We start from the raw sequence: 15712 nt of genomic DNA on the forward strand, positions 1-15712 counted from the left end.
GGTTACCATGCCGGCTCCTTCCAAAGGCAGCCCCAACTTCTCTGCAAGAACCCTTCCCGGCTTCTGCAGATGATGGGATGAGAAAGCCGGGCTGTTCCTTGCCTGGAATGGGACAAACTTGGGACAAAACCAGGCAGGCGAGATGCTCTCCGCTCCCGGCAGAGGCGCGGGAGGAGCACCCGAGCGTCAAATTAAGATGGGGGGGGCGAGGGAAGTGGCTGGCTGGGGACAGGGGGGGACGTGTGTTGAGTTCCAAAAGGCAGGAGGAGTCTGAAGGGGGAGCCGACCTGAACGTCCCCATCGCTTTATGCTGCTCTGGTCTCAGCTTCAATCTTCTGCTCCCCGTGGAGGCTTTCCACTTCCTGCACCTGGGCCACGTTTTGCCGGATGGCGATTTCAGGGCCTCCGCCATAGAGCGTGCTCAAGTAGATCCAGGTCTCCTCCGAGATCTGCCCGTAATCGGCTCCCTGCTTGACTTGCATGTGGCCGCTTCCTTTGGCCACGGCAATTTTGGTGTTGTCAATCGGACCAGGGGGCTCGTTGTCCTTCCGTTTGACGAAGGCCTCCCATTCGTGGAACCACTGCATGCTGATGCAAAAGATGACACTTGGACACTCCTCGGCCTGGAAGGCTTTGTTCAGCTTGATGAAGGTGTCGATCTCCATCTTTCTATGCTTAGCCAGAGCTTCGATCTTTACCTGGCACACTGAGGTAGAGGTGATTGACGGCTGGGCCACCCCTAAACCTGTTATACAGGTATTCCCAAACATTCTGGGGAAGAATTACCACCAGGTCATCAATATAATGGTATTTAATCGGTGGAATTCCTCCGTGGGAGCAGAGGAAGGTGTGGTTGCTGATGGGACCGGGCTCCGTGAAGGTGTTGAACTTGTTCAGCCATTCCCGGGAGATGTAAAACTGCAGCAGGCCGGGCTCCTTCATGGTGGCCAAAGAGACGACTTTCTGGTGCTCCCGGAGAGCCTCCTCGGTGCTTTTCCTGTAAAACAAGATGTAATCCTCGGTGTTCTGCACGACCATTTCGTGCACTTCGGTGATATACTGGTCATCAAATTCGTACCACTGGCTGTTGATCGTGTTCTGGCAGTAGGCAATGTAATGTCCACTGCTGGCTGTGCCGTGGTGGCAAATCACCAAGAGGAGGTCGTAATTGGTGATTTTGGAGATGCTCTCCTTGGCCAGGAAGGGCCGCAGGTCCAGGCCTTCCAGGGGGAAGGAAACGTGACTGTTGATTTTGAAGGAGTACATGACTTCGTGCCGGAAATGCTTCAGATGGATGCAGAGGACCTCAGGCAGCTGAAGCACTTTACAGTACTTGATTCCGTCCCGCAACTTTTTACATCTTTCACAGCTCTACATGTTGTCACCTTTCAACTCATCTGCTGCAAAAAAGGCAGCCAGGCAGTCTTCCAGGGTAACAACAGGGCCCCAAAACCAGCTGGGGATACAGGACACCACAAACCTGCGAATGTAGTCCATGATGAAGGTGATCCAGCCCTGCGAGGCGGCATAGTTGTCACCGCACACTCCTGTCTTGACTGGCACATTTTGGTAAATGGCTAAATGCAGTTTAGCCAAGTCTTCCTTCCCGGGAATCGGCAGCGACAGATCCTGGAAGGTCTCTACGGTGGTGGAAACTCGGTCACAGGTGAGGCATTGGACAAGGCTGAGAATGGAGCCATCAAAGATGTCAGAGATGACGCTACGATATCGCAACTCTTTCTTCCTTTTTCCAGCCATCAACAGCTGAGCTTTCTTCAGCATGTATGAGGGTCCCAGCCTCACAGGGCTGGAATGCAGAGGATTCGAGAGTTTGGCGTACATATCATGGTGGATAGGGCTGCAGAGCCACAATGAGCAATGAGAGTAGGCATCATTATCTGGTTCTGGGATCCTCGCAGGGCTGGCGGGTCGAGGAGGAGGTGGCAGGAGCCCTTCCAGAGAAGCCCTGCCCTCCACCGCCATCACTGAGGTGTCAATGTCTGCATCTTCATCCACTTGCTCCGAGTTGCTCCACCGTTGGTGGCAGAATTTCCAATCCTTCATCTGTTCCTTCTCGGAGATGCTCCAGCCCACCTCATCCTGGATCAGCAGCTCCGCTTTGGCCGAGCCCGTTTTGCCCTGCCCGTCCCCTTCTCCGCGGTCGCTGCTCGAATCACAGGAGAGGAACTCGTCCTCTGAGGGGCTGCGGTCCCCCTCCCTCTTCTCATCCGTGTCGCTCGCATCCGAGTCATGCAGCTTGGCCATCACCAGCTCCTTCAGCTCTTCATGAAGTTGGTCCATCAGGCAGCAGAGAAATTCCTGGGTGTCCTGTTGTGCGTAGCCCCGGAACATGGGGTTGATCAGCTTGATGCTGTGGGAGAGGCTGCTGGGAACAACGTAGCTCGGGCGCTTTTTGTGCCAGACTTCCGAGATCAGCTTCTGGTAACTTTTGCAGAGCGCCGGCTTCTTGTCGGTTGTCACGAGCCATCCGCATTCGAGGAAGAACTGTGTGAGTGGGGGGCAGTTGGAGAGAGCCTGGAGAGCAGCGTTCATGTAACACAAATTCCCCAGGTTTTTCATTCCCATAAGGCCTCTTGGTTTTAGGTCGTCGTCTTCCGATTCCGATTCTCTTTCGTCAGCGACGGCGATTGGGATAGCTTTGAGCGGATGGACAGGCGGGAGAGCATCCTGGAGCAGGAATTCACTGTTCTGTTCCATAAATATGTAAGGCAGGTTGGCAGGATGGGAAGCCAGATTTTGGTCCAAGAACACCTCCTTCTCGCATGCGTAGCACCACACCCGAAACGTGGTCAGGTTCACCGTCAAATTGTGCTTTTTGGCCTGGGTGTGCAAAGTGCTGTGATCTACAAAGGACTCCCCACAACTGACATAATGGCAACCAACCTGAAGGCAGGCCTATAGATTTGGTCCTCCCGCACCGCAAGACTGGCATGTTCCCTTGGATTTGAAAAGCATGTCGTCCTTGGTGACCTCACCTATGCAATCCAGGTGAGGTCTCTTGTGTCCCCCATCTTGTGCCTGGGCTCGGACAAACAACAGGCTTCTTTTTCCAGGCCAGCTCAGGCCACCGTCCGTGCTGGCCGGGGCCGCCTCAGAGGGCGACCCCATGTTTCCCTTTCCTGTTGCCCCCTTGGGAGCCAAAAAACAAGCCCTGGGGAGGGAATGGAGAAGTAAACTGTAAATTGTTAGAAGGAGAACTATTTCAGTGTGAAACAAATCTCTTAAACATTAATAATGGTCCCGGAGGTTTCCCCCCCCCATAATTTGACAGTCCTGCACCAGTTAATGAATCAATGCAAGAGGAAAGCATGATAACAACAGTGCCCAAGGAAAACTGGATCTATGAGGTGTGGCTGAAGCCACAGTGAAAGAAACACGCCTGTGACCCAAACTTACAAAGGGGGAAAGTCAAAACAGTTACTACTGGGCCTCTTATGAAAAGGAATCCAACTTGGAATTATCAGTACTTCTTATGAAGGGTACTTTTACCATCTCAACTGCTTTGACAGATTGTTTATTTCTCTCACACCTTAATGAGGTTCCATGACAATGTTGAAGATAAAGCTGACCAGACTAAGCCTGTCCAAAGTCTTAGGAACCATATGACATCATAATTTAAGAAGCCAAGACATTTTTCAGGACCTTACAAGACCAGGAGAGTCCTAAAAGAAATTGATGACAAACCACTTCCGTACTGTTGCCAAAGAAACTACATAGACATGTTCAATCAATAAAAACTGAGATTGACTTGAGAGTAATTTCACTATTGTGCTCAGATATTATTGAAGAATTCCAGATGGAATGAGACAGTTTGATGAGGAAGGTCCTGTATTTGTGCAAAACCAAGTCTATTCCAGGTGTTTCTTACATGATGCCCGAAATGCCAAGGCAACCAATTTTGGCTGCTTCTGATCCCAAAAATCTGTACTGTCAAATATGCCTATGACAAAATGGTGTCAGTTCTCAATATTCTAAGTTACTCAAGGAGTACTCACCATTGAGGAAACTATAGTCTTTTAACGATTTCCATGGTATAGGATGGATCTTGATACTGATGTTCCTCACAAAGACAAACTGCAGACCAGATTAAGTTACCAGTCATTTCTAGTCACCAAACAGTAGGTCAACTTTACCTACTGTTTTAGTATGTTCAAATCCATGGATAATGGAATGGCTTCATAGAATGCCAATGTTGTGATGAGCAATTTAAAATGCTTTGTTACCTCCTGGCCCCATTAGCACTTTTAGGATATTTCTGTGCAACTAGGCAATAGACATAAATATCATTTTGTACAGGAAATTTGCCCACGACTTTATTTATGTACATATAGCTTCTATCCAGAATGAATCATAATTTCCATTGTTTATAGGGGGGAGGGCGTTTTCAAGCTGTTGGGTATATTTGAATGTTGACAACATGTTGAAGAAGTTTTTGCAAAATGGCTGCTGCTGAAACTTGCCATTTTCAAAATGGCTGCTATGGCAATATAACCAGTTGCCAAGCACCATTTTTTCAGAATGCTACCTAACTTATCAACCTGTTTCTGCAAGATACTTCCTATAAATCTTGCTTAACCTTGTCCTTTTTCTGAGCAGGTAGGTCAATTTCCAAACAAAGCATTGGGGTGCAGCTACTCATTATTTTTATTTTCTAAAAAATGTGTGTCAGAGGATAACAGTTTGCTTTGTAGAATAGCAGTTTCCCATTTTCTAAAATTAAAAATGCTTGAAAAATGTAAAAGTGCAGGGAGGACTGGAAACCTGACTGGTGCCAGGGGAATCTATTAGTATCCTGGTGCCGTACTGGGAGTTTATTTACACACAAATGTTCTGATACTGTTTTGCACATGATCAACCTCATGGGAAAGACAAGCAGAATTTCAGGATTAAGTATTTCTTATTCTATATCATCCACAACATTAAATTAAGAATAATAAAAAATAAGCAAAGCCAGAAGGGTAAGTGCTTTAGCTAAGAAGCAGGCGAGACAGCAAGTTAACGTTTTAACTTTTATTCCGAACCAGGCAAAGAACAAGAGAACATGACTTCTATTTATACTGACAGCTGCCGGCGGCTTGACCTATCAGGGGTGAGTCTGTTCCCGCGCCGCAGTCGCCGCCAATCGGGGCCGTCCGGTTTTGACAGCTCGGAGCTGTCATCTGTAGCGCGTGTAGAGCTGTCAATTGTTGGTGCTTGCGCGGTTTCGTCCGGCAGCTTTTGACAGCTGTCAAAAGCTGCCGTGGTTTTACCTCAGCCCTGTAACTTCTGTTAAACTTAATATAATAATAATAACTAGTAAATACACAACACCCCTTCCCCCTCCCTCTGATTGAGTTGTTTTACCCCAACTGTTTCTTTTTTGGGGTTTCCCCATTCATAGTCTTTCAGGTAGGTGGGAGGTTTCTTTAGTCTTTCGGAGCGCCGGGGAGTTGTCTCGGCTGGATGTTCTGTTTCCCTTGGGGCTTCTCGGGTTGGCTCCGGGGGTGGGGGGTTTGGTTCTGCTGGTTCCGCATTGATTGGTGCGGGGTGTTGAAATGGAATGTTCCGGTCGGGGGAGCTTTGTCGTGCCAGTCTCTGCGGCGGTGCTTCTGTTAGTATTCCGTCGTCCCCCCTTCCCCCTACGTTTTGAGGACTGCGTTGGCGGAGTTGGTCAATGTGTCTGCGGATATGTATATTTTGTCCAATGTCAATGATGTATGACAAGGGGCCTGTTTGTTCTATGACTACCCCTTGTGTCCATTTGTTCCCTCCCCCGTAGTTCCTGGCCCAGACAGCTTGCCCTGTGTTGAGAGTTCTATGTTGGAGGGCTGGTTCTGGGTCTGGAGGGGATCTGTCTGGGTGGAGACGGTCTAGTCTGGTAGTTAATCTTTTGCCCCAGCGAAGTTCTGCTGGGGACTTCCCGGTAGTTGTGCAAGGCGTGGTGTGTTGGGACAGAAGAAATTGTGCCAGTCTTTGGTGCCAGTTGCCGGAGATGATCTTGCGCAGTGCCTCCTTGGTTGATTTTACCATCACCTCTGCCAAGCCGTTCGTCGATGGGTGGAAGGGAGCCGTAGTGGTGTGCCTAATAGAGTTCGCCGTTGTGAAACTCTGGAATTCGTAGGAGGTAAATTGGGGGCCGTTATCGGAAACTATAACATCAGGGAGCCCGTGTGTGGCGAATAATCCCCTTAAAACTTGTATCGTGGCTGAGGAAGTTGTGCTGGCTACTGGCGCTACCTCTAGCCATTTTGAAAAGCTGTCGACAACAATTAGGAATGATTGTCCCTGGAATGGACCTGCATAATCTATGTGAATGCGAGACCAGGGTGTCTTTGTAGTTTCCCATCTATGTATGGGAGCCTGTGGCTGGGCGGCTCTAACTAGCTGGCAGGAATAGCAGCCAGCTACGTGTGCTTCAATGTGTTTGTCTAAACCAGGCCACCAGACATAGCTTCTGGCCAGAGCCTTCATTTTGACGGTGCCCGGGTGCCCTTCGTGTAGGCTCTCTAGCACTTTGAGTCTGTGTTTGTCTGGGATGATTACCCTGCTGCCCCATAAGAGACATCCTTGATGGGTGGATAATTCCTTTTGTCTTAAGATGTAAGGTTGGAATAGTGGGTCTCGGGGTGAATATTGCCAGCCCGTCGTGACATAGCCTAGGACTCTGCCTAGGATTTTGTCTGCCACGGTGGCTGCGGAGATATCTTTGACAGATAATGGGCATTCTGCCAGCTCTGAGATAGCTAGTATTCTTCCAGCTGGTGCTGGGTCTGGGTCCACTATTGGTTGGGGCAATCTGCTCAGGCCATCCGCATGGCCCATGGTTTTCCCTGGCCTGTATTCTAATTTGTATGAATAGGCTGACAGAAAGGTAGACCATCTCAGGATGCGGGGAGATAATATTTGTGGTGTTAGTCTGTCTACTGTAAAAAGCCCTAACAGGGGCTTATGATCCGTAAAAATAGTAAATGGTCGGCCATACAGGTAATCATGAAATTTTTTTACGCTAGCCACTATAGCTAAAGCCTCTTTATCAATTTGAGCGTAATTACGCTCAGGTTTTGACAACGTTCTAGAATAGAACGCTACAGGGGTCTGTATTCCTTCTTTAGTTAAATGGCTTAGGACTGCTCCGATGCCGTACGGGGAGGCATCGCAGGCTAGACATAATGGCAGCTGATCGTTAAACAGGGCTACCGTTGTGCTGCTGGAGAGTAAGTTTTTTAGGAGGTTAAAACTTTTATCATGCTCAGGGGTCCACGTCCAGGGTTTGCCCTTGTCTAATAATCTATGTAAGGGTTCTGCAATGGAGGCTTTATGCGGTAGGAAGGTGTGATAAAAGTTAACTAACCCCAAGAAAGCCTGAAGTTCTTGTTTGTTTTTGGGGGTTGGTGCTGTTTTAATAGCTTTAATTTTAGTGTCTGTGGGGTGAATTCCCTTAGCGTCTATTTTAAAACCTAAGAACTCTGTTGAGGGCACCCCGATGGAGCATTTGTCTCTTTTTAATTTGAGACCAGCCTTCCTGAACCTCAGGAGCACCTTAGTTAGTTTGTCAGCCAGGTCATTTTCTGATTCCCCTGCAATTAGGACGTCGTCAAAATATGGGCAGACCCCGGGAATTCCCTTAAGTGTTTTCTCCATGATTTCCTGGAAGATTCCCGGGGCTGCAGAGATGCCAAATTGAAGGCGGTTAATTTTGAATGCTCCCTTGTGGGTGACTATTGTTTGAGCCAAAGCGGTGTCAGGGGTGACAGGCAGCTGTAAATACGCCTGCGCCAAGTCTAACTTGGCAAATATGGCGCCTGACTTAATGGCCGCGAGGATGTCTTTGACAGCCGGGACCGGGTAGGCATGTGCGTTTAAAGCGAGGTTGAGGGTCGCCTTATAGTCGGCACATAATCTTATTTGGCCGTTTGGCTTAACTGGGGTCACTATGGGTGTCTCCCACTCGGCCCCTTCTACCGGTTCGAGGACCCCTAAGTTTGTTAATCTGTCAAGCTCCGCTTCTATTTTTTCCCTCAAGGCGAAGGGAACCCTTCTGGCCTTGATTCTGACAGGCATCACATTTGGGTTCAGTTTAAGTGATACGGGCGGTCCCGTGTATTTCCCTAGTGAGCTGTCAAAAACATCCGCGAATTGAAGGCAGACGGATTCCAATTTTGACAGCTGAATGGCGTTGACACCTGTCAACGCTATTCCTAGTGCCTCGAACCAATCTAATCCTAGCAGGCTGATCCTGTTTTCTTGGGTCACAAGAATAGGAAGGGATCCTTTAAATTTCTTGAACTCTACGGGAACGGAAGCTTTTCCCCGGAGTTTAATGGGCGTTTTCTGGAAGTCAGCTAGGCGGAGTTTGGTGGGTCTAAGGGCGGGCCCTTTCCTACTTCGGTTACAAATGTCCCTGTACGTTTGCCATGAGATTAGTGAGACGGAGGACCCAGAGTCCACTTCCATCTCACAGGGAATTCCCTGAATCCGGACGTCCACCTTGATTTTGGGTTTAAGAGTGCTGTGGACCGTATGTTTCTCCGCCCTCCCCCTTACATTAAACACTAGGGGCCTGAGACTGTGCCTGTCTCTGAGTGTATGTGGGGCCATACCTTCGGCTGTCACCTCCAGGTCGTGCAGGTTTTCCCGGCTCCGGCTGCGGCACACGGCTTTGAGGTGGCCCGTCTTTCCGCACCCATGGCATTTGGCACTGCGGAACCGGCACGTTGCTCTAGGGTGGCTTCCGCCGCAGCTGGCACACTTCGCCCTGTTTGTCGGGAGGTTTGGGCCCCTCTGGTTGTTGGCAGGCGCCCCCCTGTAGTTGCGTTGCAGCCTCAGTTTCTCGAACCGTCGTTGCACCGCGTCTATGTCTGTGGGGCCGTCGCCATCCTCGGAACCGCTGAACCTGCCGTCTTCCTGGTGCACGGACCCCCTTGGTCCGCTGTCCGGTGGCCGTCGGTCGTCTCCGTGGCAGTCTTCGTATGCGATGACTTCTCTGGCTACATCGGTCATTGTCATTTCAGGCTTGGCGATCAGCTTTTTCCTCAGCCGTTCGTCCCTGAGCCCTATGACAATCTGGTCCCGGATTCGGTCTTCTAAATCCGGGAACCGGCACCGACGTGCAGCATGCCTGACCCGGGTTATAAAGTCATTTGCCGGTTTGTCAGGAAGCTGGATTTTCCGAGCGAAGTTCACTCTCCAGTAGAGTTCTGACTTGAGGGGCATGAAGTATTTACTCAGCCCCTCAGTGAGGTCAGCATAGGAGATAGTGGCGACCGGCTCCGGGGTGAAGATCCCCACAGCGGCATCATAAACGGCGGGGCCGCTGAGCCAGAGGAGGGCTGCTGCCTTGGCCCGGTCATCCGTGATCTTCTTGACTACCAGGTACCCTTCTACCTGGCCCAGATGCGATTCCCAGCCTTCTGGGTGGCGAGTATCGAATTCTCGGATGTGGACGTGGTTCGTCATGCTGTCTGTAATTGTGGGTGACGCTGCTTGCGTTGAATGGAAGTTCAGCTTCCAGTGACTTCAGCAAGTGACCAGCTCGGCTAAGGGGAAAAATCTCTTCTCCCCTTAGGTAGTGACTTCAGCTTAGGCAAGCAGGCATCCCATCCTCGTCGCCAGTGCTTTAGCTAAGAAGCAGGCGAGACAGCAAGTTAACGTTTTAACTTTTATTCCGAACCAGGCAAAGAACAAGAGAACATGACTTCTATTTATACTGACAGCTGCCGGCGGCTTGACCTATCAGGGGTGAGTCTGTTCCCGCGCCGCAGTCGCCGCCAATCGGGGCCGTCCGGTTTTGACAGCTCGGAGCTGTCATCTGTAGCGCGTGTAGAGCTGTCAATTGTTGGCGCTTGCGCGGTTTCGTCCGGCAGCTTTTGACAGCTGTCAAAAGCTGCCGTGGTTTTACCTCAGCCCTGTAACTTCTGTTAAATTTAATATAATAATAATAACTAGTAAATACACAACAGTAAGTAGGAATAATTTACTAAAAGGTAAACCTGGAAGATAAAAAGACTGAACTTTTTTCCAGTGTCCCATCAATTAACTATTGATTACAGTTTATTTAATCAATTTGTTACTTACTGTGAATTCTAAATAGTGGTTCTTCCCTCTCAAGAGCTTGAAGTACTTTTGGTATGGAGAAATCGGGAATCTTAATTATAGACTTACTCAGCTGCAGCCAAGCTGGGCAGCCATTTTAATTTCTCATAATGCTCAGAGAAATGTTTAGGGTAGCTATGAGACCCTATTTACATGAAACAACCTTTTATTTGGAAGACAATCTATTCAAAGCTCTGTTTGAGACTTTCAAGATTAGGAATTATACAAAAAATAATCACTGGGCTTCAGATTGGCCATCAATGGTTAACATTTGAGCAACAGGTAAAGGAGACACAGTGGCCACCAGGTTATGGGGAAGAAGTATGATACTGCCACATTAATTATTGAAATTATTTCTAATTTGTCAATTGAACAATTAACCAGTGGAACAACCTGCCTCCAGAGGTGGTGAATGCTCCAACACTGGAGGTTTTTAAGAAGAGACTGGACAGCCATTTGCCTGAAATGGTATAGGGTTTCCTGCCTGAGCAGGGGGTTTGACTAGATGACCTCCAAGGTCCCTTCCAACTTATTATTATTAATATTATATATGGAAATAAATTAAGAGACAGATTATATGTAAAAATGGGCTCATCACTCAGAAACGTCTTATATTTTTTTCTAATCACAATACATTTTCCTAAATTGCATCAAAATACTATATCAGCATATATAGATTGGATGTAAACAGCATCTACATTTGAGATGCACAAATGAACACAAATGCATAGAAGATTGCTTTAGCCTTGACCATCTGTAAGATAACAAAAGATTCAATGAAATATCTAAGACTCCGTTTGACAGGATGCAATAAAGACATACTTCAAAACAATTACAATATACTATGGAAAGAAATAAAACAAGCCCTTGAAAGGTAGAATAATTTATAATTTCCTGGTTAGAACCTATTTGATAAGAAGAATGAATGTACTGCTCAAGATGAATTTCCATTAATTGCAATTTCTAATAGAATTTTGTAGGACTGGTAGAAATATTAACAGATTTATATGGAAAAAGAAAAAAATAAGGAGGAAGAGGAGGAGGAGGAGGAGGAGGAGGAGGAAGAAGAAGAAGAAGAAGAAGAAGAAGAAGAAGAAGAAGAAGAAGAAGAAGAAGAAGAAGAAGAAATATTATAAGTAAATTTGCTAAAAATTTGGAATCTTCTAAAAGCAAGAATAAGTCCAGCAATCATACCATTATCATCATCATCAAACACTTTTTTACTTCAAGGAAAATTATAGTAGAAAAGCTTAATTAGTTAGGCCAACACAACAGGAACTGTTCAACGGAGGAAGAAATCTACCATGGTTAATGTAAGTGGAAAAATCAAAAGCTAAAAAGAAGACAGAATTTTGAATGCTTATACAAAATTTTCAAGATTATCTGTAGTATTAGGATGTATTTAGAAACTGGCTCAGATTGAAATATTATATGGATATAGAAAAAATTAAAAAGGTAACATTTGAACAAGGCAATTACAGTATATCAATGGGAAGAGTTATGATAAAAATCATTGAAATTTATCCAAGCTACAATTTAAAGAAAAATGGTACAAAATGTTCTACAAATCATAATCATAATAGTAAAGTCCAACCCCCTGCTCAGGCAGGAAACCCTATACCAGTGATGGCGAACCTTTTAGAGACCGGATGCCCAAACTGCAACCCAAAACCCACTTATGTATCATTGGGTGCCGGATGGGCGTGGCCCATTGGGTGGGTATGGCCCATTGGATGGGTATGGCCCATTGGGTGGATGTGGCTGCGGTGGTAATGGCAGACTGGGTGGGACTAAAAAGTTCAATCAATCAATTCCAACTTTGTGAGATCTTTTTTTCCCCCTGAGAAGTTGAAATTGATTGATTGATTGAACCTGTGTTTTATTTTTGCACATGGCAGTGGAGGCCTAAAGCAAAAAGGTTTTATAAAACCCAGCTGAAGGCCTAGGACTGGGGCAATGGTGCACGTGCCCACAGAGAGAGCTCTGCATGCCACCTGTGGCACGCGTGCCATAGGTTTGCCACCACGGCCCTATACCATTTCAGACAAATGGCTGTCCAGTCTCTTCTTAAAAACGTCCAGTGTTGGAGCATTCACAGCTTCTGGAGGCAGGTTGTTCCACTGGTTAATTGTTCTAACTGTCAGGAAGTTTCTCCTTAGTTCTAGGTTGCTTCTCTCTTTGATTAGTTTCCATCCGTTTCTTCTTGTCCTGCCTTCGAGCGCTTTGGAGAATAGCTTGACTCCCTCTTGTTTGTGGCAGCCCCTGAGATATTGGAACACGGCTATCATGTCACCCCTAGTCCTTCTCTTCATTAAAGTAGATATACCCAATTCCAGCAGCCGTTCCTTATAATGTTTTAGCCTCCAAACCTCTAATCATCTTTGTTGCTCTTCTCTGTACTCTTTCCAGAATCTCAACATCTTTTTTACATCGTGGTGACCAAAACTGGATGCAGTATTCCAGGTGTGGCCTTACCAAGGCATTGTAAAGTGGTATTAATACTTCACGTGATCTTGATTCTATCCCTTTGTTAATGCAGCCTAGCACTGTGTTGGCTGTTTTGGCAGCTGCAGCACACTGCTGGCTCATATTTAAGTGATTGTCCACCAGGACTCCGAGATCCCCTCTCACAGTTACTACTATTGAGCAAGGTACCCCCTGTACTATACCTGTACATTTGTTTTTTCTTGCCTAAATGTAGAACCTTACTTTTTCCACCATTGAATTTCATTTTGTTAGATAGTGCCCAGTGTTCAAGTCTGTTCAGATCTTCCTGTATCTTAAGCCTGCCTTCTAGAGTGTTGGCTAATGGAATATACAGTAATTGCATCAATGATTCCAGAGATAAACAAAGCATACAGTAATAAATGTTGGAAATGCCACAACAAAGAAGGAATATTTTACTGTATGTGGTGGTTATGCAAAAAAAATTCAAAAGCATGGGAAGGAAATACATCTAAAAATTCAAAGTATCGTAAAATAAAATTTGAAGAGAACCACAGATATTTTTACAGAAATAAAAAAATACCTTAATTTACTAAGACAGCAGCAAGAACAAACCTGGCACAGAACTGGGGGAAAAATCTTTGCTGACTGAGAGAACAAAACAGGAGAATATGTTGTAATGGAAAATTGACAAGATATAACCAGTTTTAACCAAATGCAAGCAGGAATGGCCCCCTTACAGTTAATGCAATATTTAGCAAGGCTGCTTTAGACATACAGAATATGGTTTCTAGGACTTAAACAGAAACTAATAACAATCATTAATGTTCAGTGTAAAGTACAAATATTTAAACTGTGGTTAGCAGCTGGGGACACCAATGGAAGGAATGGGGAAGATGTGTTACTAGAAAACTTTCTCACTCTGCTTTCTTTAAAGTTATATTTGGTAGTTATTCTTTTGTTCCACTATATTTTTTTTTCTTTCTTTGGTATTCTATTTTTTTCCATTTATTAACAAAAGGATGGCTTTAGCATTTATGCACATGCCAAGCGTTAATGCACTATGCATGACCATGCCTGCTGCTCTGTTCCTCAACTATTCAACCTGTTTTACAACCATTTTGTTTTTGTAGTTTACCCTTAATCAAAGGGATAAATATCTACAAGCTTTTCAGATGGTGTCAGGCAAAATGAAAGAATGAACATGATATGCAGAAACGGAAAAATGCCTCTGTCATGTGGTAGAGGAAAATAGAGGAGAGATGTCTAGCAGTCATCCTTGGACAGAGAGAATCAATGTGTAATAAACATGTTCCATCATGAAATAGTGGCTAGTATGGGATCTGTCCCTGCCCTTCATTTGTTATTTCTATATAAATTTCCTCTTCCTGCCCAGAGATTTTATTTATGCAGCAATACATATAGACTGAAGGAAATGTTTTTCGGCATATAAAAATCTCATTAGAAGACATTAAAGAGTAGGTGGGATGATTTTTAAAAAAACAGCAAACAAACAAAAAAAGCTACCAGCCTCATTTGATGAATTTCAAAATAATAAAGATGAAATTTGGCAGAATTAGGTGGGAATGTGACAAAGGGATTAGTAGATCTCCTGCAAAAACTGCAATGCGCAGGGTAAGAAGCTAGCCGAGTAAAACCTAAATTAATTTTGGTGCATAAAAAATGAGACAGTGATTTGGGGCTTGGAAATTTGAGGTAAGTAATAGTAATTAGAATGATGGAATCTGAATGCCATGGCAAAGGGTATAATACGAAAGCAGTACATCAACTGGTACTTGATGTGATAACAATGTGATAGGTTGAAGGAAAGAAAGAAGCCCTCCTACAGAGCATGATTGGGTCACCATATTTTAACCTTGTGAAGTAGGACATGTTCCCATCTATAGAAGTAATTGCCAGGAAACCAGACACTATCCAGTCAATATGGGAAGAAATAACATTCCAGAGTAGATGATCTCCATGCCCATACTTTGATTATCTGTAGTGGCAATACATATTGCTAAATTTGTGGGTACAGTGGTGAAGGTGCTAGTTTAGGGATGGAGTGACCTAAGTCCTAGTAACAGAAGCTTATGGGGGGATTTGGGGCCAGTCTGTCTTTTTCAGCCCAACCTACCTTTCAGGATTGTTGTTATGAAGATATGAAGGGAGATCCCCATATAGGTTGCCTTGAGTTCCTGGATATCAATGAAAACCAGACCAACAGACTATGCATTCCAAGGCAGAAGCTAAGCATACCCTATCGGGAGTATACGATACAGTATATGTAAGACATATATTGAGTTCCATTTGCAGACAGTCATGCTACCATTGAAGACTACTTCTTCAGTTACACATTAGCAGAGCTTGAGAGTTGTACCATTCCTCCCATTTTGGACTGAACATGGCTTATGTCTAAAAGAGTAAGTGTTAAACCCATAATCTAAAATTTGTCCTGCTGATGTAAGAGTCATGAGGTTGCTCAGGGTACAATGCTCCAGCTCTGTTTCTTTGAAATATGCCTTCCTTCCTTCCTTCCTTCCTTCCTTCCTTCCTTCCTTCCTTCCTTCCTTCCTTCCTTCCTTCCTTCCTTCCTTCCTTCTTCTTTCTTTCTTTCTTTCTTTCTTTCTTTCTTTCTTTCTTTCTTTCTTTCTTTCTTTCTCCTTTCCTACTTTCTTGTTTACAGTTCTACACCAGCCATTGTGAGGGGGCAGCTTTACAAATCCCATAAATAAAATAAATAAATAGCTTCGCTGGGGAGGCAGGCTGTAGACACCAGAGGGTGGGGCCAGAGCCAAACTGGATGCAGACACCCATTTCCTTCTTCATGATGTATAGACTGGAGTCTTATAGCTTCGCCCAACCATCACTATGCCAATATATCAATAATGAAGACAGTTTTATATTACCACTATGATGGCTGAATGGCAGTATAAAATGCAATAAATCACTTGTGAGGAAATGGGCTCTGTCTGTCATCTGTATTTTTTTTTTCCTTCTGACACTCTTTTCTTTTACAGGCTGCCAGGAAGGAACAAAGAACTCTTAGAAACAGTGTCCGAACATATTTTTTGCTGAGAATTTTTGAAGTAAGGCCAAGGAACGCATAAAATTAGACAGAGGGTGGCTAGTAGTCTTTAATCTTGCAAGTTGCCCACCCCTGCTTAGGAAGATT

General features: G+C 45.4%; 1 pseudogene across 1 annotated transcript; it reads right to left on the bottom strand.

The window, feature by feature from the left end:
- Nucleotides 1–204: 204 nt before the first annotated feature.
- On the bottom strand, nt 205–3129 carry LOC308659517 (ubiquitin carboxyl-terminal hydrolase 20-like; annotated as a pseudogene). The gene has a single exon. The product of its transcript is annotated as a ubiquitin carboxyl-terminal hydrolase 20-like (transcript).
- Between the last annotated feature and the right edge of the window lie 12583 nt (nt 3130–15712).

Source organism: Vipera berus (assembly GCF_964194415.1).
Source record: "Vipera berus genome assembly, chromosome: 1".
Classification (NCBI taxonomy): domain Eukaryota; kingdom Metazoa; phylum Chordata; class Lepidosauria; order Squamata; family Viperidae; genus Vipera; species Vipera berus.